The sequence below is a fragment of the Nannobrachium achirus genome (assembly GCF_963921795.1).
Source record: "Nannobrachium achirus genome assembly, chromosome: 21".
Taxonomy (NCBI): domain Eukaryota; kingdom Metazoa; phylum Chordata; class Actinopteri; order Myctophiformes; family Myctophidae; genus Nannobrachium; species Nannobrachium achirus.
In genome coordinates, this window is record NC_137828.1 from 56,634,491 (window position 1) to 56,657,716 (window position 23,226).

Here is a 23,226-nt window from a genome sequence, read left to right on the forward strand (position 1 = left end):
TCACAGCAGGGGAGCAAGGCCCCATAACTCTCTCCCCTCCCGGATCACTTATTTCTCTCTCCGTTGCTTCTCTCTCTCTCTCTCTCTCTCTCTCTCTCTCTCTCTCTCTCTCTCTCTCTCTCTCTCTCTCTCTCTCTCTCTTTGAGGCAACCGCAGGCAAGGAACCAAACAATGTGTGTGTCCATCAACCATTGTCAGAGAAGAAAATAAATAAGGCAGGAATGCAAGTGGGCTTTTTTATGTTCTCTCTGTCTCCTTTGGACAGTGGAGGTCCTTGAAGATGGGAAGGAATGTGATCTCTGGCGACCGACTATAGGGGGACATGGATTGTTGGAGATGCTTGCAGCCTTTAGTGAACATTATTCTGTTTGTTGCCGTGCGCTTCCTTGCCCGTGTACCGTGCATGTCAGATAAACAGTGCTTACTTCAAGTGCTGTGATTGCCTGGTGCGGCAAAAATAAGTGTGTGCTCTAGGATTTGGTAATAACCAACCAGCTGAAATGATGCACCTTGCATTTTCCAAAGCAACCGTTCCCACTGTTCATAACAATGAAAATCAAAGTACGCTCCAAATTACTTTGAAACAGTGTGCCTCGGGGAGTGGAGGGGAAAAAAGAAGCTTGTCAGTGGTGGCACAAAGCGCAATCTATTTTTGAATACATTAGTTTGCTCTTCATCGCAATTATACAGAACTCTGTTAGCTCAGTGTGGGGGGAAAAAAACTTTACTGTGACTGTGACTATTCTGAATGAGGAATTAGGGATGGGACGATAAGCGATATTATCGTTTATCGTGATGAAAAACACTCACGATAATCGTATCATGGAGATTTAATATATTGTGATATCGTCGTCCGTCATGCAGTGGGATCAATTCACCTTTTATTTGCTGAGCTGCATATCCGGTACCACTTAAACCCTCTATAATTGGTAAAAGGTAGGCTACTTATAACATATGTACTTGATACAGTCATTTTCTCACTCCCTTTCAAATGTCTTTGCCAAAAAATAGCCGATCTACAAGCTACAGGCAAAGACGTTTCTACAAGATCTACGAGCTTGTAGATCTGCTATTTTTTGGAAAATGTTCCGCCCCAGGATAATGGATTTTGATTATCGCGATAATATCGTAAATGGCGATTTCTTTTCTCACGATAATCGTGATATGAAATTTTCATATCGTCCCATCCCTATCCTGTGATGACTATTCTATGTTTACATAGTCAGACGATATCCTAAGCTCCCATAAATGTAATGAGACAGGTTGACCCACTGTAAGCTCTGTAAATAGCATTTCCCAAATGAAAGTAGGCTGGCTGTGTATTAGAGGTTCCCCTGGGGAGTTGTTCACCTTCATTATGAGCCAGAGGGCAGAACAGGCCAGACAGCCAGACAGACAGAGAACAGTGTCAGACAGAAAACCTACTCGTGGCCCCATTTTTCACTCGAAAATCTGTTCTTCTCGGTGAGTGACGCGGCCGCTCGACGAAGAAGTATGAGTTAGGTGTTAACCCTAATTTATCTCTGTCAGTCCCCTGTTCTCTCTCTCTCTCTCTCTCTCTCTCTCTCTCTCTCTCTCTAACACAATGGTTAATGATGTTCTCTATTGGTCAGGCATGTGCACACACACATAGACATCTAAGGGGGCTTGAGCCCCTGCCCTTTTATCCAACTGTAAAAAGTGCCCTCTCCAGACCATGAATGCAGTTTTTACTATGGTGAAAGAAATGCAGATGCCCCCTTTCCATGCCATACCTGAAGGCAGCATTATCAAGAGAATTGCCTTGTCCAACTATTCCTGAACTAAGATGCTGCATCTTATGTTGAAAGAATTGGAACATCTCCAGTATTGACTTGGTTATGCTTAGTTCAGTGTGGTATCACTCACCGAAAATAGCCAACCTCCAAGCTCAGAGCTCTGCTATTTTCGATATTTCCACCAAAAGGTCCTTTTTTTAGAAATGTTAGCCCCTGCCTCTCTGACGTTCTCTGCACGTCCCTGCTATTGGTACACACCTGTGAGTATTGTACCTGTACCTGTGCGCGTGTGTATATGTGTGTGCGTGTGTGCGAGCGGCTGCCCCGCCAGTGGCGGGTGGAGGGTCCCCCCCCCCCCCCCCCCCTCTAACGGTGGAGTGTTCACCTTGGCCGTCGTTTTGGAAGGACAGTCTGATTGAAAAGCCTCTCCGGTCGCGGCATCTGCCTCGTCCTCCCTGCTGCTCTGTCACTTCTTTGATTCATGTGCGCACCCCCTCCCCCCCCTCCCCGGCGCGCCGCGGAGCATCCCCGAACCGCCAGGCAAGCCTCTCGGTCTGTCCCGCACAGCAGGAGGGGGAACTCCATCCACTTCACAGTAGTAGAGATGGGACGATATGAAAATTTCATATCACGATTATTGTGACAAAAGAAATCGCGATTTACGATATTATCGCGATAATCAAAATCCATTATACTGTTGCGGAACATTTGCCCAAAAATAGCAGATCTACAGAAGTAGATTGTAGATCGGTTATCTTTTGGCAAAGACATTTGATAGAGAGTGGAAAAAAGACTGTATCAAGTACGTATATTATAAGTACCTTTTACCTATTATTATAGAGGGTTTAAGTGGTACCGGATATGCAGCTCTGCAAATAAAAGGTGAATTGATCCCAGTGCATGATGGAGGACGATATCACGATAAATGTAAATCTCTGCGGTACGATTATCGTGAGTGTTTTTTATCGCGATAAACGATAACACCGCTTATCTTTCCATCCCTACTTCACAGTAGAAGAAGAGGAGGAGGAGAAGGAGGACGGAGGGGGGGAAATAATGAGGTATAGCGAAGGAAGAGGAGAACCGGATGACACCACGGGGTGAGGGCTCTCACTGCGGGGGATTCTGGAAACCCTACAAAACACGCACGTCGTGTTTTGTTTCGTGTTTCTTTCGAGTGGGAGTAAGCCTCGCTCGTGTTCGCCAGGGCAGGGATCGAGTGTCATTACGCTGCCTCTGGCAGAGGGAGAGACGACGTGCTCGTTTTCCAGTACAAGTTTCCCTATATGGATACGTTTTACTGTTGCAGTGAAGCAGTGGCGTCAGTTCAGCAAAAGCTAGGGTATGGCAAAGATGTGAGTACTCATGGAAAAGAGGCATTACATTTTGTCTAACACAGTTCTATTGTGAAAATAGCAGATCTACATGCTCGCAACGCCTCTGCGAGGCGTTGTGAGCATGTAGATCGGCTATTTTCACAATGTCTTAAAAAAAAGAGAGTTTTGTCCGTTTTTTACACAGGTTTCTACGGTTTCTTGGGCTGGATATGGCAGCCTGGAACGGTTGTTCAAGTGCAGCTAAACTTGGCATGTTAGTAAACGTGCCACAATTAACAATAATGCATTGCACCTGTGCAGCTGACCTGCGGAACCTGGGAAGTGTGGAGAATATAATTATAATACCTTGTTAAAGTGACCATTTTGTTAAATTTAGCATTTGTAGTTATAGACAAAGAGACATTCATGGATTTATATTTAAAAGTAACTTTTATTTCCCCCCCCTGGACCCAGGGTATGGCAGCTGCATACCCCTGCCATACCCAGTTGACGCCCCTGCAGTGAAGAGGTTTTACTGTGGCCCTTCGCAGCCCCGGGGAAGTTCGGTTGCGCGCCGCCTCCTGCTGTTTTTATACGAAACAGACACCCTCTCTCCGAAATCGCGAGCTATGGCGCATGATTAGAGGACAGTGTTTGGTAATCTCCTGCTCTGGATCTGGACGCACATCTATGGACTGTAAGAAAAACTCATACTGGAGGTTTGGGTTTTTTCCCCCCCTTCCAGCACAGATGAAAAAGCATTAAACGCTCAGGCTATAATTCAATTATGTGTTTCTGTTTCCAGAAGACATTGGCAACGAGAGCCAACTCACCCCTCTCTCTGTTTGTTTCTCTCTCTCTCTCTCTCCCTCTCTCTCTCTCTCTCTCTCTCTCTCTCTCTCTCTCTCTCTCTCTCTCTCTCTCTCTCTCTCTGTTCCCTCTCTCTCTCTGCCTCATATAACATAATTAGCTACAGGTTTCTGCTGCTCGCTGTTTTTCCATGTAGGAGATGCTGAATTCCTTTCAGTTTTGCGTGTGTGCGAGCGTGTGCGTTTGTGTGTGTGTGTGTGTGTGTGTGTGTGTGTGTGTGTGTAAAACAACAAAGAGGGGTTGGGCTGAATTGAGGAATAATTAGGCTTGAAGAGATGGGTGGGTGGGTGGCGGCTGGCGGGAGAGAAGAGCAGTTGTCAGAGGCACCAATAGCCATTAGTTAGAAAACAGAACCTCCCAAAACATCTCACTTGTCTTCCAGTCCAGTCCTAGAAGGGAGAGAGAGTGAAGAGACACAGACGGAGAGATCTTCTTATAGTCTAATTGATGAGGGCCCCCGTATTTCGAGCCGTGGGGGGGCTCTAATCCGGCGTGTCCAGGCTTGTCAGACGTGTTCCGTTTAGTGGCCTAACCTTGAATGGGGGCTTGTGATTTTGATTGATGCGTCCCCCTTCGCCCGTGTGGCCTGTTTGTTGCCCCAAAGCCCCCGGTGCTTAGGGAGCCGCGGGCGGGGGGTCGATTCAGCACCTACAACGCCCTGCATCCGAGCAATCAAGCGTGGGACCCCGAAAGGGGCTCGGGGCTGAAGGGAAGTTTGTTTGTGGTAGCAGAGGTACGCGGCGGGTGGGATTGAAAGCCGGGTTCCTCTTGTTTAACCCCTCGCATCCCCATAGGCGTTTTGGGTCGTGTGTGTGTGTGTGTGTGTGTGTGTGTGTGTGTGTGTGTGTGTGTGTGTGTGTGTGTGTGTGTGTGTGTGTGTGTTTGTGTGTGTGTGTGTGTGTGTGTGTGTGTGTGTGTTTGTGAACGCCACAGTTGGCCATCGGGACCGTCGGCGTTTCCTCTTGGCCTCCTCGGCAGCAAGCAGACAGTGATTGATGGGGCGGGGCCCCGCCGCTCTCTGATTGGGTTAGACGCACGCGCTCCGCGAACCCTCTCCATCCATCCCTCCTCCTCTGCTAAACTGGCAGCCTTGATTAAGGCCTCTTTTTGTCGTGCTGCGACAGTAATATATGTTTTCTTTTCTCGTAGCTTTATTTTGTATTTCTTTTTGTTTCAGCGTTTCTCAAACTTTCACATTTCAAGGTTTCCCCTTAACTCTGACAGTGTACACAATGGAACCAAATGAACCCGTTAGGGTTCATTTGGTTCCATTTGTACACTGTCAGAGTTACAGACTTGTATGGGTCATTTTAGACCCCACTAAAGGAACCCGCAGAGTCCCTGGAAACCACTTTGAGAACCGCTGTTTTTTGACACCAGCATTTGTTAAAAATAACAGGGAAAATTGCTGTAAATGTAGCGTCATTGGCAGTTTGGTGATGCTGGAAGTGCCAGTACCACTACCCTTGACCTCATGGTCACCCCTGCAGAGATGGGGGCACGTGAGGGCCGCCCCACACACACACACACACACACACACACACACACACACACACACACACACTCAGGCACGCGCACGCGCACGCGAAGGGGTATCTAATATTATCAGCCAGACGGCCTCCCAAGTTGGCAGGCGCTGGCGTGCGGGCCGGTAAATGGAAGGGTCGGCGTGCCCTCCAAAACTTGGCAGGGTCCCGGGCGGCCATCAGCACTTTGATCGCCCCCTGTAAATGCCGTGCCGGTGGCCCCCCTCTGTCCGACGGATGAGATGCACCTCTTGGCTCGGGACCATCGCAAGCACGCCGGCCGGGGCCCATTTGGCTTTCAAAGTGCCGCGTCATTGGAAATACCAGCAGACCGTTCTGTGGCCCGGGCGGGCGGTGTGTGAACAAAACTGTACGGAGAATGAAGGATGTGTCGTTCGTCAAAACGCTAGATCAAGGGTCTTCAACCTGGGATCGAGTGACTACAGGGGGACTTTAGCCAAAAATGCGCGAGGCGTTGTGAGCTTGTAGATTGGCTATTTTCGGCAAAGAGATTTGGTGTAGAGGGAAAAAATAATGTCAAGTTTATTAGGTATTGACGGTTCAAGTGGTTAAATACGTATCTGGAAACACAAATTGACATGAATCCAAAACACACTGATGATTGTGCTGTCGAACAATGAAACTATATGGAATCTATGAAAAAGGTAGTGGGGGGTCCCTGCTTCATCTCTCTCTCAACTAAGGGGCCCTTGGCCTGAAAACGTTGAAGACCCCTGCGCTAGATCTATCCAAGCACCGGTCGCCGCTCACAGGAAATTGTCCCTATCCGGAAATCGACCGATCTGCCAACCCAACCCATGTCAGCATAACATGCTGGCGTGCGTGCACTCTGAAAACACTTTCTCATTCGTGTTTATCATCATTCCCCTTCCTTCTTTTCAAGAACAGAAATAGCTTGGCTGTTTTTAGGCGATTAGGGGGAGTTTTAAGGTCACACGCATTCTTGTGTGTGTGTGCGTGTGTGCGTGTGTGTGTGTGTGTGTGTGTGTGTGTGTGTGTGTGTGTGTGTGTGTGTGTGTGTGTGTGTGTAGGGCTGTCACAATTATTACATAATCGTCTAATCGTGATTATTTGACATTATCGCAATTATTTTGTCATAATCGTCATAATCGTGAATGTTGACAGAAATAGTGGAAATAGCAGATCTACAAGCTCACGCGTCGTGTGAGCTTCACGCGACGCGTTGTGAGATTGTAGATCGGCTATTTCCACTATCAAAGTTATTTTTTAAGTAGTAAGTTGTCAAATATATCAGTAATGTATTTGTATATTTAGGTTATGTGTCATATCTACCATATGCAACTTCAAAGCCTAAAAGCCAAACAGAAATGTAATTATCAACGACAAATACACAATTAAATCGTTAATCGCCAATTATTTGAGTGACAATTAATCGTCATGTAAAATGTCATATCGTGACAGCCCTATGTGTGTGTGTGTTTGTATCTTGCGTGTTCTGCTCTGTCATTCTCCACCGCTCCCTGTTCTGTCCCGAGGGCAGTGCGTATGGACCCTTCCACTTCACTGCCAACTAGGGATGGGACGATACACCATATTATCGTTTATCGTGATAAAAAACACTCACGATAATCGCATCGTGGAGATTTAATTAATCGTGATATCGTCATGCACTGATCTCAATTCACCTTTTATTTGCCGAGCTGCATATCCAGTACCACTTAAACCCTCTATAATTGGTGAAATGTACTTATAATATACGTACTTGATACATCCTTTTTTCACTCTATCAAATGTCAAAAAAATTGCCGGCCTACAAGCTCACGACGCGTCACGGTGCGGCTATTTTTTGGCAAATGTTCCGTCCCGGGATAATGGATTTTGATTATCGCGATAATATCGTAAATCGTGATTTCTTTGGTCACAATAATCGTGATATGAATTTTTCATATCGTCCCATACCTACTGCCAAGTGGCTTGAACTTAAGGCAGTGTTGTAAGGTAACCAAGTACATTTACTCAAGTACTTTACTTAAGTACAATTTTGAGGTATTTATTTTACTTTACTGGAGTATTTCCAATGTTAGTACTCAGTACTTTTACTTCTACTCCACTACATCTCAGAGGCAAGTACATTTGGATGCCAATACTTTTGTACTTTTTACTCAAGTGAATGTTAAATCGCGGACTTTAACTGTGTTACAGAGTGTTTCTACATTGCAGCATTTGACTTAAAGGGGTACTGTCACCTAAAGGGATACAGTCACTTTAAAAAGTCATCTTAAAATATGAGTTGTCATTGTGGGAATGCGCAATTATAATATAAGCCAATCAAATTAATTGACTGTACTTAGACTACTTACTGTACTGGTCAGCTGTTGTTGGGGAGCGAGGGGCAGTTTACTCTGTGACATGAGTTTCAGACTATTTCAGACCGTTTTCAGAGAGACCACTACTGTATCATACTATTATAATTTCGGGGCTTGTCAGCGGGCCTTTAAGCAAAGAAATGTGAGTGCTTTCTCCACCGCTGTTGGTCAGTCCCAGTGGCTGTGTGTGTGTCTCACGCAGACCCTTCCACTACACTGCCAAGTGTCTTTGAAGGCCAGCCAGATGACCTGGGTCACAGAGCACTGAGACCACACTAGACTCTCTGACCCTCCAACCCCCTGGCCTCCACATGCACCATGCACTCAGACTGGAGAGACGGGGGGAGCGCTGGGGTGGGGTGGGGGTACGGTGGGGTGGGGGGGGGGGGGCATTTAATTGAATAACTCCCAGTGCAGTTATTACTCCTGTTGCCCCCAAGCCTCTCAGCCAGCATGGAGCCATATAACAGACTCAGAGAGAGAGAGAGAGAGAGAGAGAGAGAGAGAGAGAGAGAGAGAAAGACAGACAGAGAGAGAGTGCAATATTGACCCTTTTGCGATGAATCCTCACTAGAGCCCCGACTGGCGACAGATTTAAGAGACCACGGATTACCGTTGTCATGACAGACAGATATTTTGTTTAAAAAAAGGAAGAAATGAATAAATATACATAGAGAGAAAATAAATGAAAGTGCGAAATCTATTTGAAAAATTCAACGTTTCTCTTGGAGATTTTATTGTATTTTATTATAAACAAATACATTCAAATAAATAAAATAAAATAACATTTTGGTACCTAAAATGTTTTAAAGAATTAATATGAATATATATTATCTAAACCTCACCCTTTATTAGTCTATAGATAGCACCACCCCCCCCCCCCTCTCTCTCTTTCTCTCACTCTTTAATTTCTCTCCCTTCTTTTTCCTCTCCAATCCCTCGCCCATTCTCAGGCTTTGTCCAACTTGGCTCGTTCTTCGGTGATCTCTCTCTCTCTCTCTCTCTCTCTCTCTCTCTCTCTCTCTCTCTCTCTCTCTCTCTCTCTCTTCTTCCTGTCTCTCCATTGTGGAGAGGTTGAAGGGAAGGAGTTCTTGAACGACACCCAAAAGACTTTACCTCTAGGTGACCCCAGCCTCAAGAAGACCCCTTCTCCCCCCTCCCCCCTCCTCTCCTCTCATCTCCACTGCTCCTGTCCCCAACAACCCCTCCTCCTCCAGTCCTCCTCCCCCCACGTCGCTCTACTCTTAAGTGTTCCGCGAAGCCCCCCAGTTCATAGAAGGCAGCTCATTAGACGGCGGTGTGGGGGTTATACTTCGTGCTATCCTCTTGCTATCCCCTGGCTGGCAGCCATCCTCGGCTGCGTAGCTCTCGCATAAAAGGTCACGCGGCGGTCACATGTCTAATTTTAGTCTGAGTTTCAGTAGGTCACCGGCTCAAGGTTGTGTACAATTACTGCTGTGTTTCATCAGCGCTCATCGCTACGCTATACCGTGTCCTACTTCTGCTCATTAGAAAGGCCTGTAGTAAAGCCTATATAATATCGTCACTGTCGACGGGCAGAAACCTTGTATCTCCAAGTTTCAAATTTGTTTGTTTTTTCGCAAAGCAAAGCCCTGCTTCGTCATACAAGGCCATCGCGCAAAAGTAGTGAAAACAGCCGATCTACAAGCACCCAACGCCTCGCTCCGCGAGGCGTTGTGTGCTTGTAGATCGGCTGTTTTCACTAGTTTAAAACATTTTTAAAATGATAAATACAAAACAAACGGTTTTGGACATACAAGGTTTTCACCCGACAACGACGATATATACAGTATATATAATTATATATACTCTCACATAACCAGTGGTAATCTACGGAGGGCACAGTTCGTGCGCCTCTTGCGGATCCCTCGCCCAATCATCATCTGGGGGTGCCCCGGATGCATGCCCCCGTTTGCCAAGTCGCGATTGGCGGAGAGAGATTGGCGGACCCCTCTCTCATTATATGGTGGGGTTGAGACGGGGACGGGATGCTCGCTTCACCGCAGGAGGGGGAGGGGGGTTTGCGACTCTAGGCACGGCAGAGTCTTATCCGTGCCACTGACTCTCCCTGGGGTGTGTGTGTGGGGGTGTGTGTGTGTGTTTAATGGAAGACGGCTCACGCCCATCTTGCCGTGCCATTGCCACACCGCCATTCTTTACCCATGACTTCTCATCGTTATAACAATGGCTTATCATCCAAGCAGTGGCGTAAGCATCCATGGAGTCCATGGACTCTCTCTCTCCCTATGTCCTGGCCTCTGCCTGCTAGTATATGTAACAATCAGGCCAACCTCTCAGATGTCAAGGTGGGACAAATGGGAGCCATTCTCTCCTGTAATGGCCCCTGAAATGGGTTGGTGCCCTCCTACACCCCCCACCCCCACCACGCTTTCTGTTGCACATTCTGCATTCTGCCCACATACGTTTGTTTACAGGCTACTGTCTCATCATAGGCTGTATAGTACAGCTGCCACATTGCACAAGTGTAGGCCACTCGGCTGTGCTGATTGATTGATTGATTGTTGATTGTTGATTGATTGATTGAATACTTTATTGGCACAATAAAGCACAAGCCAGTACAGTTCAGATACAAGGTCTACCAATAGGATTCAAACCTAAGAAAGCACAATGGCTTGTTTCCATTGGGGTCCTTTGTACTCATTTCACCGTGTGATCTCCCCCTGTGTGCCCGCACTGTGCCATCCATCCATCAACTGGCTTGTTGCACCTGTGTTCCTTATCTCATTACGTGGCGATTACTGCGGCACCCCACCCCTTCATTGTGACTAGACAAAGGCATTTGATTGATTGATTGATTGATTGTTTTGTTTGATTACTTCATTAACAGTATGCAAAACAGCACAGGAAGTCTATACAAGGTCTGCTAAAAGGATTAAACCCAAGAAAGTGCTATGGCTCGTTTCAATTCATTGACAAAATGAACACAGGTAGAATTGGCTTTGTCACTATGTGTGTGTGAGTATGAAGGACTGTTGAATACATCCTGTCATTATTATACTGTGTTCTTTATTCTTCCTAGAAAGTCACCCAGCGGTGTGCTCATGTCTGCACACATTGCCAATTACAAGACACACAGAGAAGTGGTGTAAGCTAAGCAGTTTGATTTCCAAAGCTCAGTTAGAACAGAGAAAAGTGCAAAATGTGTTTCTCCCGAGGCAATTTCTCAATGAACTGCAGTTATTCTGGCATGATAAAAGAAAAAGAAAATTGTAGGCTATTAAGTACAGTACTTGAGTACATGTACTTTTTACACCACTGGGCGGGGGCAGAGAACTTTCAACCTGGCATTCATATTATGGGCATGTCATTGTATGCAAATATCTTAAAGAATGTATACCCAAAACAATAATTTGCCGACCTACAAGCATGGAGATTGGATATTAGGCTATTTACTGTGAATAAAATAGGGCTATTGATAAATATGAGCAATTGAAGTGGCAAGACGTTTTGTCAGGAGCTTGGTGAGGGAAGCCCAACGTCTCGGGCCGTATTCTAACGTGTTTTAGAAAGGAGGGGAAATAAACAACATTGACGTACACATTTTGGTTTGGTAGCTCTGAAACCTCCATGAAACCGTCGGCTCGTTTTATTTCCAGGCCTTGGCGCGACTGTCAGAAATATTGCACAGTGCAGCTCTGAGGTTTCCAAGCCCGGCAGTGGCGTTGAAATGTATTTGATTACAATTAGAATTTATGTTCTAGCTTTTAACTCTCTCTAATGTATCTTCAGATGATATATGAGCCGCTTGTGTGGCCGTTGCGTGTGCCTTGTTGTGAGCAACATTACATCAGCGGTGTAATTGAGGAGGTTGCCGAGCCCTTTAAAACAAATCACTCTCTGCCGCTTGACTAAATAACAACAGCCACAACACCACAAATGCATTGCCCCTTGAACACAACTTGACTCATATTCAACGTTGCTATAATCGCATTATTGTGACCTATTTGTCACGCTTTATGATCCAAATGGGGCAATTGGAAGTCGGGGGGGTTGTCCGAGAGCTCGGGACGAGGGGTAGAAATGATATAATTGCACATCTGTTGTGGCCCCAGGGCCACATTGCGGGGCCCCTGTGGAAACAGAAAGCTAGTAAACATACTGCACCGCCATCTCCGAAGGGCTTCAGAGTGCAATAGGCCCTACATGTGAGCCGAGCACAAGGGTCTCAGAGTGTTCGCTATAACAAGGAGCTCTTGTGGTCCTCTTTATTTCCCCCGCTTGTTTTCTAGCCTCCTCGGTCCCCTTCGGGAGTGAGGAGTCTCTCATGAGTACTACGCGTACGATGGATTCACCCCGGGGCAGAATTCTTCCTCTTCTCATCTGCCGCGGCACATATTTCCAAATAAAGGATTATTGTGTGTGTTGCGGAGGGGATGGAGAGGTAATGATTTAGTCTAAATAGCCAAATTCATTAATCTGATTGTTGGCGACAGCAGATCTCTCAACAGTGTAATTAGGGGAGCTAATGGATGGAGGCATGCTAAATCCATCAATGTTAATGATAATTGCCATTTAGGATGGCGAATGTGCTTTATGAACGCGTGACCGAGGCGCCCACAAAATCTGAACCAGCAGCGGCGTCTAAAAATATAAGAAGAGAGCGCTGAGCTCGCCCTCATGCATGTGGTGGTGACACCCAGTGAGGTTGGGAGGGCTGGTCAGATGGGCGCAGCTGTGCAGCGCTGGGCGGGGAATATCCCTGCATGCATCCATGCATCCACTCACGCTGTGGCGGTTTGGTGTAGTAGAAAATTAATCATTCCTCTTCCCCGGGATCCATCCCTCCCTCCCCCCCTCCCTCGCAGCGACAAGCGCCCACTTCTAAACATCTCGGCTGTGATCAGTCGGGATCAAGATGGTGGCTGGTCTGGTGGTACCACTGGGTGGGGTCCCCAGGATTTGAGGTCTGCCTCCCAACGCCCAAATCTTTCCAGGAATCTACAAACATACTGATGAAGAGAGAGAGAGGGAGAGCCCCCCGGTTTCTTATAATGGCCTGTGTCTGAGTTTCCCACTCTTGAGGCCCTTTTCCCCAAACGATAACATAACGTTAATAACTCAATTAGGGCGGCAGTGTTTTCATTTGAGAACGTTTAGTTGGAGACTCAGTTACCCGCCTCCTGTCACCTCTTCCTTCCTCACCCGTCAAGGGAAACATGACGTGGGGTCATTAAACTTGGACAGGGCCCGGGGAAAAAAGGGGAACTGGTTAATGAATGTCACATGCAGACGGCAGGGCCGAGAGCGAGAGAGAGAGAAGAGTGAGACTATTTTATTTCGGTAAGGTATGTATATGTCCCCTCCAGGCTTTGGAAAAAAGTACGTCAGAGATCAACTTGCCACGACCACGACCCCCTTGTACCAACGTTAATGATGTTATGCCGGGGCCTTAAGTGACAGTTTGTTAGCCATCTCGGCGAACACTCGAATCCAACCAAGCGGGAGTTCTCCTGACAGCTGACAGCGTTGGGGACTTTATCCCTGTTAAGTCTCGCCAGGCCTCCCAGAGCTATGTCCCCGAGCCTGTTGTTTAGGGCTTTTTGCCCTGCACTTTGCCTCGCTAAGAGATGTTTTGACGTGTTCAGGGTGACATGTTTTCGTGGCGATAGCAACCTGCAAATAGAGAAGCAACAGCAGAACACTTCTTGTTTCTTTTCTCGTCATACAGGAAGGTGTACGACAACAAGCTCTTGTTCTATTTTCCAATGCCGTGCTCAGGCTTATAAATGGCTCGATTAAAGCACGTAACGGATCGTATAAGGGCCTATATATGTCCCCGTAGTAGTAGTGTTATTCTCACTGCCTTGAGATTGTATTGCTTCTGTGGAACCGTATCAAGCAGGCATTTATAGAGGGAGGACAGATTATTTCCATGGGAAAGCTTCAGGCAATAGAACTGTTACATTGTTAGGCCCCGTGGTTTGTCGTCTCCTCTTTGGCTTTGCAAGAAGGGCTAATGTTCTCGTTTGACACTAGCGGATTGCTTTCTCTCTCTCTGTGCCTGGAGAAAGAAGGCAGACTAATACATTTGAGGCGGTGAAGCGAAGGTCGTCGAGAATTAGATTCACTCCCCCCCCCCCCCCCCCCCCCCATCCCTCCTTTTTCTTCTCCTTCCCTTTAATTTCCCCGCTGGATTGGCAGACCGTTTTGACTATTAACACTGCGGTAGGCGGCTCACTCTGTGTGTGTGTGTGTGTGTGTGTGTGTGTGTGTGTGTGTGTGTGTGTGTGTGTGTGTGTGTGTGTGTGTGTGTGACTGTGACTGTGTGTGTGTGTGTGTGTGTGTGTGTGTGTGTGTGTGTGTGTGTGTGTGTGTGTGTGTGTGACTGTGACTGTGTGTGTGTGTGTGTGTGTGTGTGTGTGTGTGTGTGTGTGTGTGTGTGTGTGTGTGTGTGACTGTGACTGTGTGTGTGTGTGTGTGTGTGTCAGTTCGTGTTGGCAGGCCCACCCCCAGTCCAAAGCGAGACGAGACAGATACATCGTCGTTGTCGGGTGGAAACCTTGTACCTTGTCCAAAACTGTTTGTTTTGTATTTATCATTTTAAGAATGATCTAAACTAGTGAAAACAGCCGATCTACAAGCACACAACGCCTCGCACTGCGAGGCGTTGTATGCTTGTAGATCTGCTGTTTTCACTACTTTTGTGCAACGGCCTTGTATGATGAAGCAGGGCTTTACTTTGCGAAAAAATTCGCAAATTTGAAACTTGGAGATACGAGGTTTCTGCCCAACAGTGACGAAATGGCTGTTACAGTGAGGGCACGGTGCAGCTGGAAGACCCAAAACAAAGCAAACGGCAACACAAAATAACAAATTATAATATGTGCCCCCAAGGAGGCGGCGCTAAATTTAACTTGGCAGGTCACGGAATAGAGAGAGAACCGAGAGAGAGAGAGAGAGAGAGAAAGAGAAAGAGAGACAGAGAACGAACAACTCATTGAAACAGTGGGACTGTCCAGGGCTTGAAACTAGGCCATGCTCTGCGAAATAGAGAGAGAGAGAGAGAGAGAGAGAGAGAGAAACGCACACACACACACAGAGCCCACAAGCCCTCTCTCTTCCCCATCTCACAGGGTTTTCCTCGCCATCCTTATGATCTCCATATTGCCTGTTAGCTCTCGGCCCCCGCAGGTGCGTATAGAGAAATGTATCACAGATACGTTTAACACTGGCACGGCAAACCGGAGAGAGACTTTGGGGAGGTGCCCCTGCCGAGCGCGTCCCCCCATACCCCCCCCCCCCCCCCCGTGTCTTAATATCTTCCAGATGATAAGAAAGAGCCTGGCCTCTGCAATGCGTTAGCGGAGAGGAACCTCTATCTGGAGCTCTGCTGGCTTCTTTAACACTCCAGTCATTTAGAGAAGACCCCCAGAGGACACACATCACGAGGACAGTCGTACAAGGGGGGGGGGGGGGGCTGGGTCTCCTCTTTCCCCGTATAAGCGCGTCGCAGAGCCGAGTGGAGCGATACGGGGGGGACTATAGGCCCTGGGGGCCTATTCTTACTCTCAGTGGTGGAAAAAGTAATCAATTTTTTTACTTGAGTAAAAGTATCAATACTGCAATGTAGAAATACTCCATTAGAAGTAAAAGTCCGGAATTCAAAATGTACTTGAGTAAAAGTATGAAAGTGTTGGCACCAAAATGTACTTAAAGTACCAAAAGTACAAGTGCAAAATGTTTGAAAATAGCAGATCTACATGCTCACAACGCATCACGTTGCGACAGGTTGCGACGCGTTGTGAGCTTGTAGATCGGCTATTTTCAAGTAGCCTAGGTATAAACATAGCGCTAAAGTGGTTCATTTATGTTTTATAATATTATAATTCATACCTGCAAAGTAACTAGTAACTAAAGTTTACAAATAAATGTAGTGGAGTAAAAGTACAATATTTGGATCCGAGATGTAGTGGAGTAGAAGTAAAAGTATTGGAAATTGGAAATATTCAAGTAAAGTACAAATTACTCAAACCTTTACTTAAGTAAATGTACTTAGTTACTTTACACCACTGCTTACTCTCCTCCTTCCTTTCCATCTGCATCCTCTCTCTCTCTCTCTCTCTCTCTCTCTCTCTCACACACACTAGGTATGGGACGATATGAAAATTTCATATTACGATTATTGTTGTCACAAAATAAATTGCGATTTACGATATTATCACGATAATCAAAATCCATTATCCTGGGGCGGAACATTTGCCAAAAAATAGCAGATCTACAAGCTCACAACGCGTCACGTTGTGAGCTTGTAGATCGGCAATTTTTTGGCAAAGACATCTGATTGAGTGAAAAAAAGACTGTATCAAGAACGTATATTATAAGTACCTTTTACCAATTACAGAGGGTTTAAGTGGTACCGGATATGCAGCTCGTCAAATAAAAGGTGAATTGATCCCAGTGCATGACGGAGGACGATATCACAATAAATTAAATCTCCACGATATGATTATCGTGTTTTTTATCACGATAAACGATAATATCGCTTATCGTCCCATCCCTAACAGACACACTTGCTGCAGAGTGTCTTCTTGTTCTTGTTCTTGGTCTTGGTCTTGGTCTTGGTGTTCTTCTTCTTCTGACTCATTTCTACATACATATTTTAGTTGTCTGGCAATGCCGAGGTTCTGGCAGCGGAGTGGGTTGGTGATGGTGGTTGGGGGGTTGGGGGTGTTGGGGGGGTTTGTAGAGGCAGAGCTACTGAGGTGAATTATAAGTGGGCTGATAGCAACGAGCAAGAGGGCCAGAGAAGATTGATGCCCTGCTGCCATGAGCTGGAAGCCAACAGACATTTCAGAGGGAGAGGATCGAGAGAGGAGAGGAGAGGAGAGGAGAGGAGAGGAGAGGAGAGGAGAGGAGAGGAGAGGAGAGGAGAGGGGAAGATAGATAGGAGGAACAGGCAGTACAGTTCTTTTTTTGTAAAAGTAAAAGTGTGGAATTCAAAATGCACTTGAGTAAAAGTACAAAAGTATTGGTATAAAATGCACTTAAAGTACTCATTATGCAGAATGTCCCATTTCACAGGTTTTCCAATTAATAAAATGTAGACAAATCATTTGAAAAAAAAAAAGCCGATCTACAAGCTCACAATGCGTCTTGTTGCAAGGCATTGTGAGCTTGTAGATCGGCTATTTTCAAATGGCCGAAATGTATATATGGCCGAAATGTATATAATAGGGTTGAAGTGATTTGTAATTTTAATCAGAATCTACAAAGTAACTGGTAACTAAAATGAGTCTTATTGAACGGTTCTTTGAAAGGAACGGATCCTACTGATCCGGCTCACTTCAAAGAGCCATAAATCCCATCTCTAGAGGAGAATTGTATAGGACTGGAAAAAGATGTAAGGAATACTTCCATTTGGTATTAAACCTCCTGGCTGCTCCTCATCACTAAAGCGGTCCCACAGAAACACAGCGTGCTTCATTGGACTCACTAGCACATCGTTCAGAATGTGTTCGTTTGACTCCGGCGTCCAACCCGCATCCAATTTCACACCGTTGTCACACACAGCGCCTCAAATGAAATTCCAATCTATTCGCTTCGCTCTTGCATAGCAAGGTCCTGCCGTGTTAAGCTTGACTCCGGTGTTGTCAAAGTGGACCCTCGTGGGTCCATTCTTCAGTGATGGAACAAGTACTCACATTTCTTTTACTTTGGTAGGTAAAAGTATCAACACCGCAATGTAGAAATACTCTGTTACATTTAAAAGTCCCGTATTCTAAAGTACAATATTTGCCTCTGACTTGTAGACACCCCTGAGTGGAGAAGAAGTAATAGAACATTGAAAATAGTCCAGTAAAGTAAAAAAAAACACCTCAAAATTGTACTGTGTAGTAAGTATCATGCTGTATCGGCTGCACAATGACGTCGCAGGGAAATACAATCCCACGCTTCAGCGCGCTGCTTTTAACCCCCATAAATGAGTGACACCCGTGTCCGTCGTGTGCCCCGAAAGCAAGCAGTAGAAATAACTGTGTAAACAACCAGCTGAGCGGATGCTTGCGGTGCAGAGTGCCCACATAACCACCACCATCCACCAACCTCCCCGCCGCCCGCCCCAACTCTCCAAGCCAACACAAACCTTAAGCTAGGATTTCATTTTGCTGAGTCGAGGCTGATAAACGGAGCGGAGACAAGAGTGCCTGTTATTCTGTGCCAGAGCCAGGAATGTTACCACAGCTGGAGAGAGAGAGAGAGATGAAAGAAGAAGCCAGAGTTTATACTTGCTACACTACACTGTAGACCAGTGGCTTTTAGCCAGTGGTCCCGGGGACCATCGGTGGTCCATGAAGGGGTTCCAGGTGGTCCCTAGCCAAATGACGGAGAGTTGGTAACAAAATGGAACATTTGGTTTCATTTTACGCTCTCAAGAGATAAATTATTGTTAAACACCTGCATCACAAGAAGTCTACACAATTACAGAATGTAGAAGAATTGTTATTTTGATGGACCTGTTATCTCTCCTTTGGCACCACATCAACACAGCATGGAATTGTGGACAAAATCCTATCCAACGATGACAAAATATTCAAAGTTTGGATCTGAGAGGCTAAACCTCATCACGAATCACCTCACCACTGCTGTAGTCTGAAAATAGTAGATCTACTAGTAAGACGCCTCAGGGCGACAAGCGACCTCGCCCTGCGCGCCACAGTGATGTGGACATCAGGGTTGTGGACATCAGGGATCTTCATATCTCCATATATGGGCATAAAAGGGATTTGTTCCCCCTGGCATCACAGGGATCTCTCTAACAGGGCATCATTAATATTGATGACATCAAACTCCATGTATGAACATAAAAGGGATTCTGTTTTTGTGACATCAAGCAAACCCATTCTGGTAGAGTGGTTCCCCTGACATCACAGTGACATCAGAGCATGATGTCAGAGCGGCAAACCCATAGACCGTAAGAATGTGTACACGTCTACACGGACGGACGGACACGGACACGCTGTGGCGTTTCTCATAGTAAACTGCGACATTCGGTCGCAACAAGTTCTAAACCTATAGATCTGCTAGCTATCTTCGGTTTGCGACACCGGTATGGTATAACTCAGGCTAGATGATATCACCCTCTGAAACCACAAGCCTGTGACGAAAAAGAGAGTGATAGAGAAAGAGACACAGGGAGAGAGAGAGAGAGAGAGAGAGAGAGAGAGAGAGAGAGAGAGAGAGAGAGAGAGAGATAAAGTCAAATCAAAGGGTTTGTGCGGAGCGAGCTCATTAGCAGCATACATCTGAGAGGTAGCTTATAGCGCAGAGGGTTCTGCAGTAGCAACGGGTGTCCTCTCTCTGATAGCAGGAGGAAAAAAAACACCCATCTGAAGAGCTCAGCTGGCCCTGAGCCAACCATGTCTTTTCCCACATTATTTTCTCAACCCACGAACGTGATGTGTGTCGCCACGTGTAAGAGGACTTGGGACTTGGAACCCCCCAGCTTAGGGGGCGGGTTTAAGGGAGAAGTGAGAAGGTGGCTTTAGAAAGTAGGGGGGAAAGCGGCGTACCAGGGCTTGGTTCTGTCAGCCCCACGGGTCTCTAGAAGACTAGAAGAGAAAGACCCCCCAGAGCTGCACCACGGTTCCCTGACCATCCTCTGAAGCCCTCTGGGTCCCCGTCCTGCCCTGCCCTGCCCTGCCCAGCCTTGCCTTATCCTTTCCTTCAGTCAGTTAGTCTTCTTCCCGGGTGAATGCCGGGAGAGCCTGATGTGCGCTGACAGCGCCGTATCACCTCCCATCACTCCAGCCACTCGCTGGGGGAATAAAAAGACGAGTGAAGTCATCCGTCCATCCAGTGTATTACCTCCTCCTCCTCCTCCTCCTCAGGCGCACAACCTTTCCTTACCTCCTTCTTCTCATGCTCTTTTATGTATCATGTTGTTCTAAAACGATATGATATAAAAGGACCCGCCAAATTGATATTGTATTTGGCTGCGGAACCACCATCTGAAAAGGTTATGTGCCAGGATGGCCCCCGGAGAATCGTAATTATTCCAAATCTTCCAAACATCTTAAATATTTTTCCAAAGATTTTCAAGAATATAAATGGATGAAAGTGGTTACAAATGCTTGTGATGCTAGTGTTACATGTACTACCTTCGCTGGACCCCTCGGAACCCCTCCCCCAAAGAATCTACGTATGTTTTATATCAGTGGTTCTCAACCTTTTCATGCCACAACCCCTAAAATAATCATATTTTAACTGGGACCCCCCCCCCACACACACACACACACATTGACGAGCACTAGTTGAGAAATTACATTTTGTATAACATGGTTCTGTTGTGAAGATCTACATGGGTGAGTGTGTAGATCGGCTATTTTTCTGCCTCTAATATTTGACCCATGTTTAATTTGTCATTCTAGAGCTATTAAAAAGTCCTTAAATTGTCACTTTAGAAATGTGCAGATACCCCCTATACACTTAAACTGTGTTAGTTGTTGTACTGTTGAGAGAAAACAATGTTGCACATTACGTTAATCATCTGGGGACCCCTCCAAAATAATTTGGGGACCCCCCCTGGGATTCCCGACCCACAGGTTGAGAACCACTGTTTTATATGACACCCTCCTCCTCTGCCCGGTGCAGCTTGGCTGGCACCGACCGTTTATCCATAATATTTTCTAATGTCTGTCTCTGCGTAAGGCCGGTGGGCCTACACCCCCCTCCCCTCCCTTCTCACCTCACCTGTGGTTTCGCAAATGCGCTCGTTTTAATTCAAGGCAGGTGGGGGAGGCTGTTCGGGGCGCGGCGGGGGCCGTGCGGTTACTTGTCTGCACCCACCTGAGGGCTTTTAGCAGCCCACCCCGAGCCGTCATTCAAAAGTGTAAATCGCCTTTTTGTGTGAAATAACCGCGCATTAAGTAGAGCTTCGAGCCCGCTAAGGAGGTGCCCGTGTTTTGACAGTAATTTGGGACTCAAGCATAACTTTTGAAAGCCCGCCCCGATGCCTAGAAGGCACATAGTTTAGCAGGGAGGTGGAGAGAGGGGATTTATAATGAGAGAACTAAGCAGGGAGCATTATGGGTAGACGTTCATGCAGGGGTGGGAAAAGTTCTTTACGTTTCTTTAGTAAAAGTATCAATACCACAATGTAGAGATACTGTTACAAGTAAAAGCTCGGTATTCAAAATGTACATAAGTACAAAAGTATTGTCATCAAAACATACTTAAACGTATCTAGTAATTACATTTTTCAAATAATCATAGAATCATAGTGGAGTAAAAGTACAATATTTGCCTCTGAGATGTAATGGAGTAAAAGTATGAAGTATGTCACATATTAGAATGAAAATATACTGTGTGTGATTCAGTACTTCTATAGCTGCAAATGTGCTGTACGTGTGTGTGTGTGTGTGTGTGTGTGTGTGTGTGTGTGTGTGTGTGTGTGTGTGTGTGTGTGTGTGTGTGTGTGTGTGTGTGTGTGTGTGTGTGTGTGTGTGTGTGTGTGTGTGTCTGCCATCTTTGTAACGATGCTGGGTAATGAGGATAATAAAATGAAATAAAGAATTCTATATTAAGAGCTGAAGTCATGAGCATTATGGGCGATTAAATGCTGTGGAAACCTGAGGCCAATTGAGCTCGCTGTGCAGCACTCACCCATGTCAGAATGAACGCACGCACGCACGCACGCACGCACGCACGCACGCACGCACGCACGCACGCACGCACACATCATCCTGATAATAGGGAGCTGTGTTGGGACCACCCTCATTGACCAATAACTCCCAATTCCCCCATGCTCTTGTGTCTTATGTTACACATATGAGTGTGTGTGTGTGCACGAGTGTGTGTGTGTGAGTGTGTGTGCGTTCTCGCATGTTCCTATGGCTGTTTTTCCTCCCTTGCCCCAGAAAAGTCAGCACTGACTCAATTAGGCCATTCCTCCCGTCAATAGCCGCGGGTCTGAAATTACATTTGAGTGGGCTGTGGTGTGTGTGTGTGTACGTGTGTGTACGTGTGTGTACGTGTGTGTACGTGTGTGTGTGTGTGTGCGTGTGTGTGTGTGTGTGTGTGTGTGCGTGTGTACTCCAGGAATCGCGATGAGGTTGTTTTTGATGGCGTTAAAGGAGTAGTTCACCCCCAAAATGACTTTTTTTTCTATTGATTACTCAGGCCATGGAGAGTAGAGTTCAATAATATTTTTTGGTTTTTGTCACATTCCTAAGACAAAATTTTGATTCGAGTAAATTTACCCCCATTGATTCCGGATGGTGACCCGTTTCGAAACGGGTCACCATCCGGAATCAATGGGGGTAAATTTATTGTTATCACATTTTAGTCTTAGGAATGTGACAAAAACCAAAAAATATTATTGAACTCTACTCTCCATGGCCTGAGTAATCAATAGAAAAAAAGTCATTTTGGGGGTGAACTACTCCTTTAACACCTGGTCTCTCTGTATACCAGTTAACACCTGGTCTCTCTGTATACCAGCCAACTAAGGCCATTTCGCTGCTGTCGGGCAGAAACCTTGTACTGTATGTCCAAAACCGTTCATTTTGTATTCATCATTTTAAAAATGATTTAAAATAAAATAGTGAAAATAGCTGATCTACAAGCATCGCGGTGCGAGGCATTTTGTGCGACAGTCTTGTATGATGAACTTTACTTTGACGAAAAAAACGTTCAAATTTGAAAATTGGAGATACAATGTTTCTGCCCGTCAGTGACGATATAATCACTTTCAATGGATATTCTAGTTTAGAATGGAACCCATCTGCCACGCAGATTTGTCACACACATTTGTGTGAGGGCTGTGTGTGTGTGTGTGTGTGCGTGTGTGCATGCGTGCGTGCGTGCGTGCGTGCTTATGTGTGCGCGCGCGTGTGTGTGTTATAACCTGAGATCTCATTACTGCGGAACATAATGTTTTCACCCCGTTACTGATGCGAAACGCAGCGTTGCTTTGCTCTGCCTTTATGGGCCTCTTCATGTGTGCGACTGTGTGTCTCTATATGTGTGGTAAACACATACACTGTATAAATTGGAAGGCGTAATCATGACGGCATGTTCAACCGGTCGCTGCTTCTGTAAGCTTAGACAGCAGGGTGCAACAGATGCACGCAAAACAAAAGAGTGAAAACCTGCAAATGAACACCGTAGCCTATATAAAGTGGTTTTAAAAGATTAAAAAGTACATTGACTCTCACGAGTTGAAACCTACTGTATGTCCAAAACTTTTCAGGATTCAAATTCAGAAGCATGATCGACAAGCTCAAAACACGTCGCTTCTCGCCATGTTTCGAGCTTGTGGATCTGCCACTTTTGATGCTTTTGAGTGACGCTGTAGCGTGATTAAAACATAGAGATAAGAGGTTTATACCCAACAGCGACGATATGATTTACGTTGTCACCAGGGCGCCTG

The 23,226-nt window shown here is 46.1% G+C and overlaps 1 protein-coding gene across 1 annotated transcript in view; it reads left to right on the forward strand.

Moving 5' to 3' along the window:
• LOC308307265 (neuropilin-1a-like) overlaps nt 1-23,226 on the forward strand; it is a 118,664-nt gene that overhangs the window by 9,706 nt on the left and 85,732 nt on the right. The gene's annotated exons all lie outside the window — the stretch shown is intronic.